At 40.6% G+C, this 21,655-nt stretch overlaps 2 pseudogenes across 1 annotated transcript; one reads left to right on the forward strand and one right to left on the reverse strand.

The window, feature by feature from the left end:
- Window positions 1-227: 227 nt before the first annotated feature.
- On the reverse strand, window positions 228-21,576 carry LOC149024856 (uncharacterized protein C594.04c-like; annotated as a pseudogene). Its single transcript, XR_016171674.1, has 10 exons — window positions 20,284-21,576; window positions 20,102-20,171; window positions 19,482-19,568; window positions 18,462-18,522; window positions 5,661-5,742; window positions 5,308-5,544; window positions 1,172-1,296; window positions 1,016-1,077; window positions 801-932; window positions 228-565 (listed from the first exon to the last, which is right to left on the reverse strand). The product of XR_016171674.1 is annotated as an uncharacterized protein C594.04c-like (transcript).
- LOC149024857 (cytidine deaminase 1 pseudogene) lies at window positions 3,295-4,217 on the forward strand (annotated as a pseudogene).
- Window positions 21,577-21,655: the final 79 nt, after the last annotated feature.

Raw genomic sequence — 21,655 nt, forward strand, 5'->3', positions numbered from 1 at the left:
TCCACTTGATATATACCAGCCTTATTAGATGGAAATTACATGGCTTTATGGAAGCACCCAAAAAAATCTCTCTTAGTTTCTCTAAATGCTCAGAAGTACAAATCCTTACAAGTACATGCCTCTGCTTCTAATTATAATCAGAGAAGTGGAGTGTGGGAGAGGCAGGAGGCTGGGAGGGTTATGATAATACTACTGTACCAAAAATTGATGAAACCAACTTAGCAGGGTAATTATCATTGATGCAAGGAATTGAGAGAACTGTTCCAAATACAGAGTACATAATCGTCTACTATATCCAACGTCAGTTGTTTCCAATAGGAGGACATGCAACACCCCCTGGCCTACCATCCAGGCATACAGAAAATCTCTGAATTGCAGTTCTACATTTGTCAAGCGCCTCAATTATGTGTGCTTGGTATATAACGGTTAACATGGACTAATACATAACAGAGGGAGAAATAATTGTAGAACAAGGTCATCCAATGATTAGTGAAACCCACTAGATCATCTGAGCAATCATCTAATCTTTGACTCTTTGCTGCCATCTCTATTGTTTTTCATATACCTTGCACATAAAATCAATGCCTTCAGAAAATTCACTGGAAAATAAAATACAAAAGTTGACTTATGAATTGCAAAATAATGCAATCACATCACATAAACAAAGATTTTTTTGGGGCTACGAAGAAGAAGGGTTCTCTTTTCTTTTCTTTTTTTTTTTTTTTTTTTGGGGGGGGGGGGGGGGGGGGAAGAGATGCAATCTTAAGGAAATGATATAGCACCATAATGCAAGAATTTACCAGGCAACCAAAACTTTGGATCATTGGTGTTGAGGAAGATTTCGGCTGTAGTGGGAAAACTCAAAAAGGAAAGCGGATTTAAACCATGCAGGCAAGTCCCCATAAACAGCTGAGGGCAGTGGAATAAGGGGACTGACACAACACATTAGCATTAGTAATCAGCTCTTTCTTTCAAATCCTCAAATCATCAAGAAAGATAGGCAAGATGATCTGACCTTGTCTTTCTTTTATAAATCCTGTACTCATTCAAATTACTGAACTTCTTATCTGCCGATTGCTGCTTCAATTTATGTTTTACAACCATGATCAAAATTTAAAATAAATAGCCATGACAATTTGAGGCTGTATCTAATGGGAAAAAACAAACTAACCTCAACTAAAGGTATTCCGCTGACAAAAAGAAGCAACAGTGTGAGAAAGGTTGGTCCCAGGATTACAAGCCGCCCATTGCCTTCTAGTACTGGTGTAGAAGTCACAAAGATGCCCCACCAAAGGAAAATCAGGGCATAATATTGATATGAAAGGATGTACTCTTTTTCATTCTATACATTAATACTGTCAGTACCCTGTGAAAACTGTGTGCACATCCATAAAAATGAAGTGACACTACAAGCATTTCAAAGCAGAAACATTTCTACCTTGTCAGGTCTTTCACACATCAACAAAACTGTACAAGGTAAGCATTCTCTGTTCAGATAGTGCCAAATTCAGTAAACCATTCAGCTTGGAACTTAGCCAGGATTCCTTCCCCCAGAGTTGTTCGGGACCACCTTGTTTGGTTTAAAGGCCATGTTCCCTGCCAAGCCTTCACTGCCTGGTGAGCTCTCTCTCATTGCCTGCCTGCCCACCCAATCCCTTCTCAGTAGCCACTCCATCCATCCCCCCCCCCCCCCAGCTCCTGCATCTTTTGCCCTGACCTGGAAGACCCTAGCTTGCCTCCATCTGGTCCTGGAGTAAACACCCTCTTCTTTTCAAGACTGGGTGCCACTGGATCTCTTCCACCTTCAGAGGCTGCTATTCTATTGTAGATACTGTTGAGAAGCTTCTCTTTGGTGCATGCGTTCCTCACATTTGGATGGAAGCAGAATTTCTGCAGATGGACCTCCAACTCTAGATCTCCCAAGTAGATTGGAAGGCCATCCATAGGGATGTTTGCGCCAAGCTCTCTCTAGTGGCTAAGGCATTGGTAGACTCCCCAAGGAACAGGCTCATTGTTGTCTCTTATACTACTTTGTTATTGCCTTCTAAGCTTGTTTAGCCTAGCTGTTTCTTCCCCACCCTTCCCCCCGGGGGGCACTTCCCTGTTGTACTTTCTCCCTTTTGGGCCGTTATGATATATTATTTATTCAGCATTAAAAAAAAAAATCCGGTAATCAAACTAGAAAAACATGTTCAACTACTATACACGCACAAGGGTCAACTTTGGCTGCAATCATCACAGAGGAAGGTCAATCGATAAACCATGTGGGCTTAAACATATGCTTATCTCTTTTCCATGTGGTGCAAATCACAGTAACAGTAAAGCAATCTCCCTTGCTGGCTGTTCATCTGCTCACAAAAACCTTCAATACTACATGATGTTGGCTACAACCTAGGATTGCTATCCCGCCATTCTAGGGGCATAGATTCTGTTAACTCAAAGTCAATATCACTCAACCTCCGTTTACCACCAGCTCAGGTCATTTCAACTTTATCCCTACAATAGTTTAACACCTCAAATTCGAACCATAAAAATTCTGCTAGAGCATCTCCAGAGTTCTAATGTAGAACATGGGCTAGACCGAACGAGCTTCAAACAGATCAACTGGAACAGGTCAAATCAGCTCAGCTGATCTTCTAGAAGGACCAAAAAGAGGCCTGCTCAAGCGAACAGTAATGTGAAAAGTAGCACAGCCCTTTTTGGCCTTGAAGGAATACTATTTGAAGATTTTGTGGGGCCCGACAGTCAATCATGTGAATATCTTTTATGAAGACTGAAGATTAAAGACCTTAGAAGTTGCTAAATATGTTATTTCCTTAGTTTTGTAATTCTCTTAATTACTAAAATCAGCATTAGGAAGTTCCTATTCTTGTTGTTGCTGAAACTCTTAGTTAGATAACTCAGGAAAGTACTTTCTATTTTCTAAATTAGCATTTCTTATTTTCTTGAGTTTTTTTCAGGGTGCCCACTTAAGTGGGCATATAATTCTTGACTGCCCACTCAAGTGGACGAAATTTCATGGCGCCCACTGTTAGTGGTTAAAGCTTTGACCATTATCACCCTCAAATAAGTTTCCCTCCCATTTAGATCCCTAGGTGGGTGAAGGAATTCTCCCTTCACCTATCTTCTTCCTTTATCTCACCGGAAACTCCATCACCGCCCCTCCCCTGTAGCCGACCACCGCCTCTCTCCTGCCATTGTTGGAAGTAACAATAGTGCAATCAAGTATCGCCGCCACGCAGTCTTCGCCAGAGTAAATGGACGAAACCACTTGAGTACCTTGAAGTTGCAAGCATGTTGAATCAATTTGTGATCGAAGCAGAGGAAGTTCAATCAATGGTGAAAGAGTTAGGATTGCTTGTTCTGCAACTCCTTCCATGTCTTCTGAAATCAGCCCAGACGTTGGCAAGGCCTCCGATTTCTAAGTTCCATGTCGGAGCTGTTGGATTAGGTTCCAATGGCCAGATCTTCTTCAGTGTAAACCTTGAGTTCTCTGGTCTTCCCCTGCATCATTCTGTTCATGCAGAGCAGTTTCTGGTGACCAGCACTGCCATCCATGGCAAGACCCAGTTGAAATATATTGTAGTTTCAGCAGCTCCTTGGGGTCATTGCCGTCAGTTCTTGCAAGAGATTCATGGTGCTTCTAAGATTAAGATTCTCATCACATCCACCGAGAATGCAAGAAGGCAGCTACACTCTCTCTTTCTGACTTCTTTCCACCTTCCTCCCTCATCTATTTGGCCTCGACAATCTCCTCGAAAAGGAAGTACCTTTGATGTTAGAGCCACATAACAACTCTCTTGTCTTCATTGATGATGACAGCAGTGATAACCATTACCATCGCCACCACCAGAACGGAAACATCAGCAGCAACGGCGATGTTGCAGATCACCAAGATAGGTTGAAATGGGCAGCGTTGGAAGCAGCGAGCCAATCACACGCTCCATACAGTAGTTGCCCATCTGGTGTTTCGCTCATGGATGTAGAGGGGAAGATCTATAAGGGGTTGTATAGAGAATCGGCGGCGTACAACCCGATTGGGGCAGGTTCAAGCGGCGCTGATGGAGTATGTGGCGGCTGGTGGCAAAGGAGGGGTAGTGGTAGCCAGCAAGGGAGGGGTGGTGGTGGGGTTTCCAGCGAGATATAGGAAGAAAATGGGTGAAGGGATTTTTCCTTTCACCCACCTAGGGAGCAAAATGGGAGGCAAACTTATTTGAGGGTATTTTAGTCCTTTTGCACATACACGGGTATATTAGTCATTTGAACAACAAAGTAACTGTGGGTAACTTGGAATTATGCAAAAATATCAAGATGGGTGCCATGGAATTTTGCCCACTTAAGTGGGTGGCCCTAAAAAAAACTCTATTTTCTTTAAGATTAAGCTTATTATATATGTAATTTACTAAGTTGAAGCTTTGCTTAGAATTTATTCCCTTGCCTCTTTGCTTGAGTGATAAGAAGGGTGAAGACCTTGCTGTAGAAAGCCAAATTCACCTATTCTCCCATTCTCTATTCTCTTATCTCTCTTTTTTTCTTTCTTTCTTTCTTTCTTTCTTCTTCTTCTTCTTCTTCTTCTTCTTCTTCTTCTTTTTTTTTTTTTTTTTTTTTTTTTTTTTAATAATTATCTGACTTGTGGGTCTAACTGGGGCTAAGTCGTCTTTGATCTTAGCTTTACATCAAGTTCTCTTCAATACACTCATTATTATTACATCATTGTCTGGTCACTATCAATCTCTACATTCTAATCTCAGATACAATACATATTCTGTAAATGCTGTTTCATTGCTTTCCGGTATTCAGATCTGTGGGCCATTGGTGGCCTTTTAGCCCCCAAAAGAAATTAATAGTAAGTATAATTGGGGTATGTCAACTAAACAAAGTTAAAGCATCATTCCCTTCCCGTCCATTTAACTCCAAAGGAAGCATACTCTTTAGTGTCGCTCCTTAATTAGAAAGGAAAACTGTAGGTCTCCAGCTCATCATTGTCAAACCACTGTTATCTCTACAGCTACTTATTTTGGAGGTGTACTCCAAATATATTGTCTTGGGTTAGCTAATCTTAAATTTCCTCTCATCCTTGCCTTATCAGCAACAGCTTAGGCCATGAAATTCAACCTGAACATGCTTAGTCAACTCTTGTTTGTGTGTGCATGCCCATGTGTACGCATGGGCCCATGCATAACTATCTTTACCTATATATGGATTGCTTTAGGTGCAGGACCTGCACCAGTTGTCTCTGCTTAAGCTAATAGTAGATTAAAGACATCATAAAACCCACATCTGACACAATTAAATGAAAAAAAAATAGTACCTCACCAAAATAGTTTGGATGACGAGAAAATCTCCAAAGCCCAAGATTGCACCATTTCCCTCTGTTCTTCAGAGAGTTCTTGAATAGAAGCTTTTGCTGGTCTCCTATAGCTTCAATTATGAAACCTATGGACCCATAATCCACCCAATGATATCTTCAACTTGAAGAGAAGTGTTTTTGTCACTCGCATTTACAACTGTTACAGGTAAGCTCACAGTCCATACCCAAACAGCCTGGAAGAAATGAAGAGAAGACAGATTAATTATTGTCACTCATGTCATGGTATAATCTATATAATCATTGAACCTGGGGCATCTTTGTTAATTGAAAAAATGTAAATCACTAAAACCTGGAGTATCCAGAAAACTGCCAATTTGCACAAGTTAGAGCGCATTTTATCAAAACGATGGTCTTCTCCCCACTGCAAAATTCTGCATGTCACAACGTCAAAATGGAAATCACTACCCTCCTTAACTGAGAATGATAACAATTGCCATCTGACATTGTGTAAAGAAGTGATATCTGCGCAGGTTACAATGCTGAGATTTTTCTACAGATCAAGAAGCATGAATATGCAGATGAACACAGTGCTTAATCACATACATTATGCATATCAGAACTGGCAACTATTTGATCAAGCCATCAAACAAGTAGATTGTAGTAACATAAAAGCACAGAAACTCAAAGGCCACAGTACAAGCAATTGAAAGCCTTGACGTCCCCAGAATGGAGACCCAAGGTTATGTTGTCTTAATCAAAAGCAGTGGAACTAGGTTATTGTGAATCTAGGATCTAACATAAGTTAAGACCCAGGCTTCCCCCCCTTATCCCCCCTCTCCGATGACCGCATTGTTTGGCTGCACCCCCACTCTACCCCGTTTTCTACTACATCGGCTTGGAACCTCCTGAGAACCCCTTCTCCCTCTACCCCTTGGTCCCCTCTTGTTTGGTTCAAAGGCCACATCCCTCGCCATGCCCTTACTCTTTGGAGAACCCTTAGCCTTGCCCTGCCTACCCAAGCTTTTTTCATTAGCCGTCACATTCCAGCCAACCCAAATTGTGCCATCTGTTGGAATAGTTCAGAGGATATTAACCACCTATTTTTCTGTTGCCCTCTTTCCCGCTCTGTTTGGACCCGCGCCCTTGCATCCATTTGGCCTAGCTCCCGTCGTTCTTTTGGTTTTGCACATGAATGGAATTGGATCTTGAGAATCTTTGCCGGTACCTCTGCTTGTGACCTTGTGGGTAAGTTTGTCTTTGCCACCACTATTCACCATCTTTGGTGGGAGCGTAACATGCGAAGATGGTCCTCCAACGTTCAATTGATATGATTTAGAATGCCATCTACTTTGATGTTTTTTCGAGACTACGTTCTCTCCCCCCCCCCCCTGTTGCTGATTCTCCAAGAAATAGGCTAATTGTTAGTTCTTGGAGTCTCTCAGCTACTTTCTTGCCCCCTCACTTGATGTTTTTTTGTATTTGCATTCTCTCCCCTCCCCCCTGTTGTTGATTCTCCAAGAAATAGGCTTTTTGTTAGTTCTTGGAGTCTCTCAGCTTCTCTCTTGCCCCCTTTTTCTTGTTTCTTTCGTTACTTTCCTTGGCTTTTGGTAATTTAATTATTTATTCATCCAAAAAAAAAAAAGTTAAGACCCAGGCTCAGGCCAGACTTGGCCATCAGAGCATTTTACTTGGTTAGGAAAAATAGGAAAGGCCTAACTTCATACATGCATAAAAACTTTACTTCCAGAAGGCTAAGAAAAACTCAGTACATTTCATTTTAAAACTCAAAAAGGAAAGCTTTATGGGACTGTCGTACAACTTCCTATGATGTATGGTGCAGAAAGTTGGGCAGCTAAGAAGCACCATGTCAATACACTATATGTGGTGGAGATAAGGATGCTGACTTGCAGAGATGGATGAGTTGACCAGGAAGGACAATGTAAGGAGTGGCCATTAGAGCTGAAATAGGAGTAGCCTGAATACATGAGAAGCTGCCAAAGAGTCGTCTGAGGTGGCAAGATCATGTTCAATGGAGGCCTTGCAACACTCCTAAGAAGAAGAGTGATTTATTCAGATTGACAGATCCAAAGGTACTATGTCTGGGCCTAAAATGTCCCTTGGAGCAGAAGTGGCAAAACACATGCATAGTTGGGGGCTTTTTCTTTTTTTCTTTTAGGGGGGGTGGGGTGAATGAAAAAATTCATTAGCTAAAAGGAGAAAAAAGGAAGAGGGGGGGGGGGGAGACAAAAAGCAACCGCAAAGACTTACAATAGCACAAAGCAAAGCAATACAAGAAGCTAGAATACAAAAGACTGGGGCTAAAAGCTGAGGCGAGCAAAGAGAGCTAGCATTTCCAATTTTTCTTTGTCTTCCTCCTTAAAGAATGGAGCTCCACAATAAAATCTTGATTGAGGAAGTGACAACCTCTAGTTGACCTACTACTTCACTGACGATTGCGGAGAGGGGGTATCAGAAGAGAAAGAGTCCTCAGGATCAGAGTTGCAGGAGGCGATACCCGGGGGGGAGGGGGAGAGGTGGGGAGAAGGGTGGGATGGGCCAAGGGAAAGGGCTAGGGCAAGGGAGTGGGGGCAGGGACATTTGGGCTTGTTCCAACCTGGCAAGGGAAAAGGATCAGAGAATAGGAGCATGGGCGAAAAGACTCAATAGGGAGCCTACTAGCCTAGGGAGGGGAAGGAGAAGGGATAGGAAGGAGGGTGGGCCGAGAGTGTAAGGGCAAGAAAGGGGGGACAGTTGGCCCAACTCAATGGGGTTGAGAGGAGAGAGAGAGAGAGAGAGAGAGAGAGAGAGAGAGAGAGAGAGATCTGAAGATGTAGCAAGGGAGAAAAGGGAATCACACCAAAAGGAGGGATTTCAGGGAGGATGAAAGAGACCAAAGGAGAGGAAATTGCTGGGGGAAAAGGAAAGAGAGACCTAGAGGTCAAACTGGAAGAGGAGGAAGGCTATAAGTCAACGGGAGTGGAAGGAGATCATAAGCTCAACGGTTGACTTGGCTAAGAAAACGGCAGCGGCAAGGGGGAGGGGACCACATCGGCAACAGGAGAGAAGAGTTGTAGTGGTAGCGTCTGCCAAAGGGGGCCAACTGGGGTGACTGTGAAATCCCAAAAAACTCTAATCCAAAAATCCTTAATATAGGTCCGAACACTCGAAGTGAAGGAAGGAGACAGTTGTGGGCCATCTCATTTGAACCCATTGGGTCTAACCTAGAACAATGGATGTTTATGATGAAGATCCTATTATGAAAACCCTTACTGGCTTTGGAAGAAGATGCAACTTGAATGATAATGGACTTGGAAGATGGACTATGAGTATAGTGTTGACTGTTGACACAAGTGGAAGGTCCCATAGAACTAGGTAAGACCCTTTTAAAACTTGGAAAAGGACCCAAGAGGAGTTTAGGGCTTTCAAGGACCAAAATGCATTTTTGTCAAGAAAAGGTATAGGTTGGTTGATTGCCTTGGTCTCCCCAAGCAACCAAGCCAAGTGACCAAAGGGTACCAGGGTATTTTTGTCACTTTTTAGGAAATTAGGTTTTTAGAGCCCTATTTAAAAATCAATTTTCGTCCTAATTCATGTCATTATGTTCTAAAGCCATCAGAGAACGTCAGAGACTCTCTAGAGAACCCTCTTCAAGGTGAAGGAAGGTTTGGAAGCATCCGTCAAAGTTTCTGTCCATCGATTCTTCTTCTAAAAGGTTAGCATTCATTCTACTATTTCTAGTTTCTTTTTTCTCTCTTGTTTCTATCTACTGTGTAAACCTTCTTCAAGGTTTATACTAGCTGTAAGTACCTACTCTCCTTTCCTCTTTGTTCTAGAGTGAATCCCCATTCACTCTATCTCTTCCATGAAGTTCACGATATGATTTCAGTAAAGACCTAGCATGAGATCTATTGGATTTTACTCCTTTTGATTAGTCTAACCGTCAAACCATATGAGATCATATAGAATGATGATTTCGAACCTTAGTTTACTATTCTCTTTACTCTAGTCTATCCGTGAAATTTGCGGATTGATTTCGGATTAAGCCTATTATGTGATTTATTAGATCTTCACTCCGTTAACCATGTTAAATGCTTAGATTTTATAGATAGTCTCTTTATACTATTTCAGAAATTTTCTATTAATTTCAGAGTGTTTGGAACTCAAACAATGAGTTTCCAATAAAAATTTGGGTTTGCTATCCATACACAAAAGGCTTGGTCGACTATCTTGGTCGCCCCAAGCGACCAAGGTGTCCTATGACAGCAAGTTGTCTCGTTTCCCCGTTTAGTCTCCGATCCTTTAGGGTTTGTTCCTTATGTTCAATACTTGTTTGTTTAAGATTTCTTTGGTGACTTTGGACCTACCCTTTGATCTTTTCTTCGGAGTTACAAATCGAGCTTAAGGTGAGTATGTTCACTCACAATTGACATGATTATATTATTTATATTGCTAGAACTTGTATGCATGAGTTAGCTACTGTCTTAGGACTTTTTTATATTGTTATACTTCTGTAATTTCAGAATATGTTTCATTATGTTAACTTGCATACTTGTATGAATGTGATTGATTCTATTGTGTTTGGACCTTGATATGATACATTGTGGAATCATGTTGAGATGTGATTATCTAGGTTGTAATTGTGGAATGAGGAATGTCATTTTGGTATTTTTGTCCTAGGACATCAGTGGAGGTGGTATGGAACGCTTTCCTATGATGCCCCTTGGCGCTTTTAGCAATTATTGGATGTCATATCTAGGACATTATCTAGATGAATTTGGCTAGGAAACCCCGTTATATCTCACCCTATCGGCGAGGGAATTAATGTCGAGTGACCCGTGGCAGCAATGAGGATTATGGGCGCTCAAGACCGGTAGCCAACCCGTGAGAGGACACAATCACATTGTGGGGGCCATTCATTGGTAGGGTCACACATAATAAACCTAGGCTCATGGTCCCTCAAGACCGGTAGACAACGCATGAGAGGACATGAGAGCTTCCCGTTTATTATATGTGGATGACCAATAGGGTTAAGAGTCCATAGTCCGAGTTGGTTGGTGCCATAGGATACGATGACTCTAGGGAGGGAGATACTGGAACGGACTGCCTGGGCATGGAAGGGAGCTAAAGATACCGGAACGAAAGGGAAGTATCTGACTCCGAGATTGATATGACTCGGTAAATGACTTGCATTAGGTTATAACCATGACACGCACCAATATTCATACCAATGCTGGAGTGAGAGAGTGATGACTTAAACCCCAACCATTGAATGTCTGAGATGGATGCCCTGACCCAACTACCGCGAAGAACCCAAGATACAGAGATTGTTGAGGGAGAGTGACTGAGACTACCCAGAGGAGTATGGTGTTCGATCTTAATGTGTGTTTGCCACTAGAGACTACCATATATAGAGTTAGAAGCATACTTGCATTACTGTTTCATATCATATTGCATCATGCTTGTTGTGAATTGTTTGTAGTTGTTATTTGTGATTGAACTACTTGTTGAGTTCTTTTGAGCTCACCCTTCAGGGACAATGTTTGTTAGATGACTATATAGGTTCGGAAGAGATCCCGAACTCCTGTGCGGAGGACCCTTCCATATATGATGCAACTGCGGAAGCAGTGGGAGAAGTTGGTGACCAATGGTATGACCCAAACACTGGTCTGGACTACTATGATGGCACTTATTGACACTAGTAGACATCATCTTATTCGTTGTTGGGAACGTGAGCTAGATGCGGATTCTAAGATGCAAGTGTATAAGCCTAAGGTAAAAAAGGCGAAGGTCGAAGAAGAAGAGGAAGAACCGATGGAAGATATAGATAAGATATAAACATCCTTTATTTTTATTCGGTAGTAATACATTAGAGTTTTGATCTACCTTTCAGCTTTGACTATAAAGTTATTTCCGTTATACTCTATACTTTGATTTATTGATTGGTATCCTTTATTCCGCAATCTGATATTCGTTGTGATCTACTTGAGATCCTCCTTTGATTCCTTAATTAAATTTATACTATGATTTGCTCTTGCTCTCGATTATACTAATGTGTTATGTGGGAGGAGGATTGTTATAAATTGATCTTCAAGGCTGTGGATCACACCTTCGGGTATTGCAGTTAAGGTACCGGCTGGGGGGATGTGATAGTGACAACATCGATACTTGAAGGAGGCTCAACTACAAGCAAGTCCAAGAAGAGGGCTCAAAAACAGGATCAATAAGAGGAGCAAACCAATTTGACCTCGGGAGGGAATGGATAGATGCCGCCGCTTCTTCCTGCCGATAAAACCAAAGAGGATTCCTCCCTTTGTTATGGGATTTTTTCTAGTGGTAGGAGATGAACACCATGCCCCTGGAAGAGTCCTTAGTGTAAATAACTTGAGTAGAGGAAACACAAGCTAACACCAACTCGGTTGGAGCATAAACAATGACATTTAAAACCCCACATCCACTAGCTGATCTGCAAGGTTGGTGACCAAAGAGGTTGCACATTAGGCAATAAGGAAGGATCCATTAGAATCTGACTTCTTTAGTGAAGTTAATCCCATTTTCTTTAGTGACAGTGATAGATGAAGGTAGGGGAGAAACTACAAGGACCTCAATACACATATGAGTGAAGGAGACCCTTTCTTTTTTCATGGTTGTGATATCCAAGGTTCAAGATCTCGCTCTCGAGGGCAATCTCGCCCTTGAGAAAAACTAAAATCTCGCTCAAGATGGCGACATCTCGAGCTAGATATGGTAAATCTTGAGGACCCAACTTTAGTGAACTCAAAGGCCCATCTCGGGGAGTTTTAAGGGTAGGGTTGGGCTCAAAGTTGGTATTTAGCCTATTTTAGGCCTTATAAACACAACAGTGGCCTTAAATTTGTGAGAAAGCAACCTTTGTAAGAGTTCTAACTTGACTTTAAGTTTGAAACCTTAAATATTAAACCATCAAGACATATAAATGAAAATCGAGTCATAAAAAACATCATATAACTTAAATTGTTCAGAATTCCATCCATATGAGTACAATACAACATCATCATTCTTGACTCTTGAGAATACAATGGTACAACCATCATAAGTTTATAAATCATAACTTTATGAGTCCATAACAGAAGTTTTGTTGATGTAGATGTGCTAAACCTTGCTTAGAAGCATTGCAGGTGAAGATCCGGCAAAAATTAGAGAAAAATCCGGCCAAGAACACCCTTAGGAGCTTGGCTGTCTAGATAGGAGGTGGGAGGAGCGAGAGAGAGTAGCGATGAGATTGGATCTCGCCTCGACTCAATCAAGTTTGGTTAAAAAAGGCCTAAATTGGACGAGATCTTGGTCAAATCGAGATCTCAACTGAGATCTCGATTGAGTTGGAGGACTTTTTTGGTATCGACCGCATCTCTTGAACATGGGGACATCAGTGTATGGGCGATTCCCAATTGCAAAGCCTACAATGCTAAGGCCTTCAAGTGTCACATCCCCCAGCCGGTACCCTAACTGGCATACCCGGGAGTGTGATCCACAGCCCTGAAGATCAAGTATCGAGGAAATCATCCTCCCACATATACAATAACATAATCATAAATATGAAATAATCAAGGTTTTAATATTATAAACAAAAGATTCAAATCAGGAAATGAATAGTCAACATAATCAGAGTGCGGAAATGATACCAGGTGTAATCACATCAAAAGAAGTAGAGTGAGGCGGAAACTCACTCCACAGATACAACGGAACGTAGTACGTAAATCTAAAAAGAAATACAACTGATTCTAAAGAAAAGCAAGAATAGAATGTTCAAAGTAAACTACGCGTTTTCTAATTTATAGATGACATCTTCAAAATAGTGGACTTCATCAATCCAACATAGATGTTCCAGCTCTACATTACGTCTAATGGTAGTACGCAATGTGATCGCTCGTGGGATCATCAGGGTAATCTTCATTGTTGCCAGCACCTTGCGTGTAGTACGCTTCATTGTACTGTCCTTCATAGTAGTCAGGACCTGTAGAATAATCTAACAAAAAGATTGCACAAAAAGGAGTGAGTTCGAATGAACTCAGCAAGGCAAGTTAACTCATAACAACATAAATAACATGCGGCAGAACATAACAAGATGCAATGACAGTATGAAACAGATAATGTATGTATGCGTTTAAACTCTATGTATGCTAGTCTCTATTGGCAGACATGCTTTAAGTCATAGCACCATACTTCTTTGGGAAGGTCTCAGTCACTCGGCTCCGGTTGGTAGTGGGTCCTTCATCCCTCGGGACATTCCATGGCTGGGGGTTAAGTCACCGCTCTCTCACATCACCATTGGTCTAAGTATTGGCGCATGTCAGGGTTAAGCCTAGCCCAATGCAAGTCATCTACTCAGTCACATCAACTCAGTTCCAGATACGTCCATTCCTCGTCCCTGACGATCCTTTCCGGTATCCTTCACACTAGAGTCCTAATAGTCCTTGACTACGGACTCATCAACCCTATTGGTTATCCACATATGGTAAACGGGAAGCTCTCATGTCCTCTCACGGGTTGGTTACCGGTCTTGAGCGCCCATGAGCCCAAGTCTATCCATATGCAACCCTCTAAATTCTAATAAATGGCCCCCACAATGTGATTCCCGTCCTCTCACGGGTTGGTTACCGGTCTTGAGCGCCCGTGAATACCCATTGCTGCCACAGGTCGTTCGGTCTCAATTCCCTTCCGAATCGGGTCTGATATGATGGGGACATCCTAGCCAAACACTTTTAGACAATACTAGGTATGACACCCAATGATTCGGGATAGCGTCCATGGGCAACCCCGGAAACATCCCATACTATTTCCGGTATTGTCCAAGGACAAAAGTGTCAAAAGGACACCCCTCAATCCCAAACCATACTTAATCAAACACATTCTCAGATCAGTCATGACATACACAATCAACAACTAATCATATAAAGAGAATATAAAAGCATGATCTATTCATTAAACAATATAGTAATAAGCAATTTATATAAGCTTGAATAATGAAAAAGAAAACATAAGTGAAGTGCTACTGTACTTACACTAGTACATCAGAAGTATAAAATACAAGAATAGTAAATAAACTCAGAGTTTCTTAAAGTAGAAACCAGAGAGTATGCAATCTATGTTATTATGAAATAACTGTCCTTACCTTGATTATCGCCGAAGATAATCCAAAGATCAAAGAGAGAGACTCCAAACTTAGCAAATAAACCCCTAACAATCATATATATAACATTAGGAAAGATGCCTAAAAGATCAAAGAGCAAACGAATCAAACTGAGCGAAAAATGAAGCTACTGACATCATTGGTCGATTGATTGGTCTACTGACCCAGTCAACCAATCAGTCGACCAACCGAGTCAATACGGAACTGCAGAAACTAGATTGGTCATAACTTCTTCGTTTGAAGTCGGATTGATCCGAAATTCGAAGGGGAACTTCCTAGAACATATTAAAACTATATAGGAAGGTAAAATCATCAAGTCAAGGTCAAAATATGGGTTCTTGATTTGAACCAAGAAGTTAGTTTTCAATCTTATGGCTCTCATGAAAAGGCTAGGGTTACAAGATGAAAGCGAATAATTGTTTAGCAATTAGATAACAAGAAAATCATCGGAAAAAGTTTAGATTAACATAAATATAACTCATGTGGTTACCCTCACATGGGAGGTCACCAAAGTTTCCAAAAAGATCATACAAGGGTCAAGGTTTCGAGAAAATATTCAAGGTTAGGGTTAAGATCATGACGATGATCATGGATCTCAAAGAATAGAATGAGATCATGGAATAGATGGTTGCAAGAATGCAGCATCTTCTTCCTGATCTCAATCAAGAATAAGATTGAAGAAAGAATAAATTATAATATAGAAGAGATACTAACCTTAGAACGACAGATCGGAGATGAGAGACTTCAGATCTGGCAAAGGAATCTTCGAAATCACCGAAAAGAGTTTTGGAAAGGTCTTCCCACGTTCACAAAGTGTTTAGGAGGCAGCCATAACTACGAAACACGAAGTAGGGTTTAAATAGAAGTGAAAAACCCTAAAATTGGATTTTCTCGGATTTAACACACAGTTAGTCGACTGGCCCAATCGACCAATCAGGTCAGCAAGGCCAAAATAGGGAAATGGAGGCCCAACTCAAGTCCAAACCTCATGGGCTTTTGCACACACATCAAGTGACTTGTCTAGTATAGAGAAATGCCTTCGAATCATATCCAACTATACTTTAAGTCTATCAACAAGACTCACCTTCTTCAAGCTGCAGCTTTCCTTCCAGATCTGCACAGACTTCCAAGTATGGAACTTCATCATCAACATCCATGGGTTCAGAGTCAAACACCATGTCTTCTACTGAGATGGCCCATAGTTGGCTTCTTCCTTTACTCCGGGTCTTCGGACCTAAAAACAACCGGGTTTCCGAGTCAAGGTCAGGGTTAGGTTAGGGTTGGGTTTCACATTCAGTGCGCTAAAAGTAAAGGGGGGAGACCAAGGAAGGAGACCCAAAGTGGAAGAGAAGAAAAATCCTCCCTTTTCAATAAAGGCAATGGTGCCATTGACGGAGGAAAACGGATTTTCTACCTACCAACCATGGACCTCCTTCAAGAGATCTGCATTTATCTTCCTTGTCAACAAACTTGAAAGGGAAGAAGCCATGGTCCAAGAGAAGTTTTAACAATGGGGAAAGGGGGTCTTAAGTCTTCTTCGAAATGATCAACTAGGCAGCAGTTCCAGCAAGAAGCTTCGGTATTTAACACTCCGGCAGGGCAGAATGCAGAATTTCAACCATCCACTAGGCGGAGGAGATCAAGCGAAGAGGAAGTCCGGCATGGGAGGGAAGGGAGGGAGGGGAGAAGAGGGAAGACCAGGGGGAGGAGGAGGGAGGGAGGGCCAGAAGGAGCAGAGATTTCCAGAGCAATGGAAGAGAGTGAAGGGTAAAGAGGAGGGTGGGGCTGGCTCCTCCCAGGTTTTAGGCTAGCACCTTCCTTGCATCTGGAACGCTGTTCTTGGCAGTCAAGTTACCCGCAGTTTGAATTGAAGATTTAACCCTTGCAGCTTTGCTTTCATAGGTGATTCACAATCCTTCGTCTTTGATTCATCACATATTTCAAAAAACACATTTAACAAACAAAGATCCCAATAGTGTTCGCATAGTTTGGGCATTGTCTCAAGCATGGCCATGAATAGAACTGATTGGAAGGAAGATCCAGGTAGTCAACCTGCATTTAGGGGGTACATTCTTTGAGTTTTTATCAAAGTTGTTGGCCGTGAATTGTTTGTATTCACCAAGATCCTTGTATCCAACCCCATTTATATAGGATGAAGTGAGTTGTTGTTCTTGTTGTTATCATTGTGACTGTAGTAAAAATCATTGTAGAATGCAGTCTAAATTCAGATAATGTGACCAAGCAGGAAGCAAGAAATGATAAATCGCCACAGTTAAAGATACAGAATGCATCTTATAAAGACTGTCAAGATATAATGAATCAAAATCATGTAACGGCTGCAATTTGCCACCTCCTACAGGGTTGTACTACAGCAAGGGAAAAAACCCATCCCTCTTTGTGTCCATCTTCCACCCCCATAAGAGAGGGACATGGGCATACTAAGGAACTTATAGGAAGTTGGCATATGCACAGAATATATCACATAAATTATGTGCCATATAGCCACAGACACACAAACAAAAGAGAGGAAGAAACGAGATCGTAGATAAAAGATGAAAACTGAAAACTAAAGTCATCAGCAACACTGCAGCTTAACCAAGGAAATAGTACAAGGGTCCCAAGAGGATTCTTTAGGACTAAACAAGTAGAACAGAAATCTGTCAAGCCATTTTGATCCCAAGATTATTTTCATGCAGCAACTTCCTTTGAGTATAAGGGGGTCTAGCTGAATTTCATTTATAGAATTTTACCTAGGGTAGCAATTCAACTTGAGGTCACTTTTATAAGTTTGTCTGAAAAAGAAGCAGTCTAGAACTCCAGGACCAAACAAGAGAAAATTGGTCATCCCATCATGGTTATGAAGATTCTCTTATGCGGCAACTTAGGTGTAAGGGAGTCAGTTAAACAAACTTATTTTAATTATAGAGTTGACTATTGCTGCTAGGAGTCTCTCCGCAAAAGAAGCAATTTATGCATCTGAGACGGAAAAATAAGGCAAACACTGATTGTGGCAATTTTCACATGAATCATGTTTTGGTTTTTTCTTCATATTTCTATCTACATCAACTCATATGCAAGGTTGCATACATGTCCTAAAGTATCAATCTAGATATGGGCTGCTTAATATGATCTGCATTGGACCAACAAAAACTTGCCACATCATCGGAACAGGCTGCCTCTCACAGCAGTCACATCCCACAACCTTGCTGAGCTGGTTTGTGAATGTTCATGCAGCAATACATGGACCCTAGACCTGCATCAACTTGCAGCTATAAACTCATAAGTTGATAACAGCTGAGTTTCTAATTTTGCTAGCTATCATGGGTTGTAAACAGCCTTTATACAACATTCTCTCTTTAGACCTTGGAAGTTAGGGCCTTCTATTCCCAGAAGTAACAAGCTTTAGAAAATGCTTTCTTGTGTCTTTTATTGGAACGTTATGAAGGAAAGGAACAAATGAAATTTAAAATCATGATGTACTAGGAAGTATGCATGCTGAAGTGATGGACTGTTGCCTTCTTGGAGATAACTGAAGAGACACAAAGATTATGGCCACCGAATGCTTGTTGTTCCACCCATTAAGACAAAAACTTAATATAATTTTGTAGATTTCTGTGCAAATTATTCTTTTTTTTAAATTACAAGCTTCCTATCCGATCTTGTTCACAATTTTGCTCTCAATTGGAGAAATATAGCTCACAAATGAATCAAGATAAGGGACTAGAGGTGGAGTGAAGTGAAGCATCATCTCTCTTCTTTGTTAACGTTGGAAAGTCCTCTGACATGAAATCTCATAGTTATAGGGGATTGACTGCTTTTCATCATGGTGAAGCAAAAAGCATTTTAGAACAACAAATTGAAGTTATTTACGTTCCACCATAAAATAGTGTGCCATGTAATTCTCAGAATAGCATCAAACAAGACAACGTTCACTTAAAATTTAAAATATGCATGAATCAGATGTATTATGATACCCGCCTATACCTCACTAATAGAAAGAGTGCTAGTCGGAGGCCCCATATTGCTGTTAGCAAAGTCAAGATACCTGAATAATAGATCACTAGATCAGATTTATAAAAATAAGAGTGAGATCCAATTCAAGTTGGATCATGACATCATCAACAGCAACAAGAAGAAAAAGGCCTTGTCCCAACTAACTGGGGTCAGCTACATGGATCCTTGCCTTCCAATCAGGTATATTTGAGGACATACTAGATACAAGGCTTGAGTATGCATATCCTTTCTCATAACTTCTCCTAAGGTTGGTCCACCCCAAGTTCTTCTAATTCCTTCAATGTGGATCATGACATATACTAAGATATGATATTCCAGCACTGTCCTTATATCAAAGAAACAAGAACAAGATAGTTCATAAGAGGCTAAGATAATATTTTACACAAGGAAAAGCCTCACTGACAAAAGAACTGTAAACTTGCTGGACCTAGATGGCTTAACCCCCACCATTTTTCTCACCCTATTTGTCTGATGAAATTTACCTTCAGAATCTTTTAATGCTAAGAACCACAATAATTTTTACTGGAACCTCAATGAGAAAAGATTCCAGTATCCCTGCCCTTCCATGGTCTTCAATATATGAAAGGCATAGCTTCTGTCAGAATATCTACCCTCTAACAAGTGTGAGCAGGAAAATATCAATTCCTTTTTCATTTCTATGTTCTTTGATTGATTAAATTTAAACGGATCCACATTCAATGCAACAAAATGGAAAATCTAGCACCCAAAAAGAAGACGGGTGGGAGGCTAATCATAAAAAGCTTCTGTTAGAAATTCATTAAAAACCAGAAGAGCAACAAGGTAAAATTTCTATAGAATAAAAAATGAATTATTATCATGTATTTCTCGTAAGTTGGGAGTTTAGAGGTCAGTACATAAAAATTCAAAATAATGTCACAGCTTAAATAGCAGCATATTAAAGAGACTAAAATGGAAGCCATATTTAAGTAGTAAACAAGGACTTCAAGGCGGAAATATAGAAACAATCACCAACAGCAAGATACTCTACCTGTCTTAAATGCCAAGTGCCTTTCAAAACCAAAGTCAAAATGGCAAGAATAACAAAGTTAGTGCTGCCTGGCAAAAACAAGTGCAGTTATCAATCAAACAAAGAACTGGACTAGGAAATTAACAGAGATGAGAAAATTGAAGTTCCAAAAATACAGAAGTCACTATAGTTGAAAAAAAGGATAAAATAGTAAAACAATTACTATAAGCACCATATCTAATCTACCACTTATATCAATTCATAACCATCAATTTCAGCACCCTAAAACTACTTTAACCATGGGTTCAAACTCATACACAAATTTCTGAAAGGGCAATACAGTGGCTTCATCCACTCTTCTCCCAGATACTAAGTCGTTGTTTGATTCTTGAGTGGCTTATGAATCAAAATAGACTAAGAAAGTGGGAGGTGGATTTCATCTGTAGACTTGCTTTTTCTTTTTTTTTTTTTTTTTGGGGTGGATTCTCTAGACTTATCACAGTGTGATAAAATGGATAATATGGAACTGTTAGAGCTAAGAGAGTTTTTTTTTTTTTTTTTTTTTTTTTTTTACTAGTTTCTCAAATGACCCAAAAAGGGGACAATTTCAAGGATAACATACCAGCGAAGTCAGTGACTTTGTCGAACTTCAGAAGAGCTGTAATAATGAAGAAGAATAACTGATAACCCACCTGCAAAATTCAAGTAAAAAGCCGCAAATGTTGCCAAAGAAATGTAATAGGAGAATTGCCCAAGAAAAAAAAAATGTAATAAGAGAAGGGGGTGAGAGAGAGAGATAGTCACAGTGATGATGGCAGTGAGAGCAAGAAAACGGTTGTCGAGAATGGTTTCCATCAAAGTTCCTTGACTTCACAGGGAATTGCCAAAATAGAAGCTGCTTTGCTCTTCTCTGTCTCTATGCAGACTGTTAGATTGAGTTTGGTTTGAATCTTACACGATCATGCAGCAATCTCTCGTGGTAGTGAGTGAATTGATTGAAACACGTCAACGGTTTCAAGTTTGTTTAATGCCTGAGGGCTGAAACTCTCCCTGATTAAGAAACCCTTTGTACAATAAGCTTGAAAAATCGAGAAAAGAAGTCCAGTTCACAACTTTTCATGCCTCCCTAAGTTTACGTCCTGGCCGGCCTTCCCGTCTACGCACGTCGAGTTTTCAGCATCTCCTCTAGATGTATCGGTCCTCCGACACCGGACAACATGACAAACAAACAAACAAACCGGTCGGCCCATGATTTGGTTCATGTTAAAAATCGAATATTGAAATTGAAATAGAAAACCAAAACCGATTAGTTAAAAAGGGTCCCTCCCTATTAGTAACCGAGTTTCAAATTTTGGCTTCGGTTTGATTTTATTCTTCCTTGCTATGTGGTTTTTAATGGCTTCTCTCTCTGTTTGTGTTTTCCTTTTCCTTCTTCTTCTTCTTCTTTTTTTCTTCCTCCCTTGGCAAGATGGTTCTGGTTATTCAATTTAATTGGTTTTATTTTTCTGATAATCCATCCACTGATCGATTTTGAACGGATCAAACCAACATATGCTATCACAACAAATATATCTATCAGAAAACCATAATAGTAATTAATGTGTAATTAACCTAGCATATTATAATCAGAAGGGTTGGGTGGGTTGGCGGGGAGAGCCGAAGAAGGTGCTTACCCGCTGCCGAGTGTGGATCATCTCACTGCCCACTTGCAGGAAAATAAAGAAAGAGTTCCATCAACAGCCTCACCTTAATTTCCCAAACCACACTCCCCAACTAATCTTTCTTACTACACTGACATAAAGTATCCAACCATATATAGTCTGTGTTTGACTAGTGATCAGTACTTCCTAATTGAAACTTCTGATATCGATCAGATGGTTCTTGCCATCTCCAGTAAGTATAATTTGATTTACCCCTGACCTTTTTTGTTTTCTGTAATCACAGTTTAGATTGCTTTTCCTGTCATCTGAGTTTATCAGTTTGCAAAAGAACTGTCTAACAATTGAAGTTCCCATCAACAAAATTAAACCCAAACATGGATTAAACAATTTAAATGGATCAATACAACAAATATACAACACCGAGGACGGCCCAGAACCTGGCCACAAATGAACAAGGGGGGAAGGAAGTGGGGTAGGGGAACGAAAAGGAAATAAAAGAATTCACATTCCAAAAC

Source organism: Hakea prostrata, chromosome 2 (genome assembly GCF_041222555.1).
Source record: "Hakea prostrata isolate BN-2017 chromosome 2, UWA_Hpros_2, whole genome shotgun sequence".
NCBI lineage: Eukaryota > Viridiplantae > Streptophyta > Magnoliopsida > Proteales > Proteaceae > Hakea > Hakea prostrata.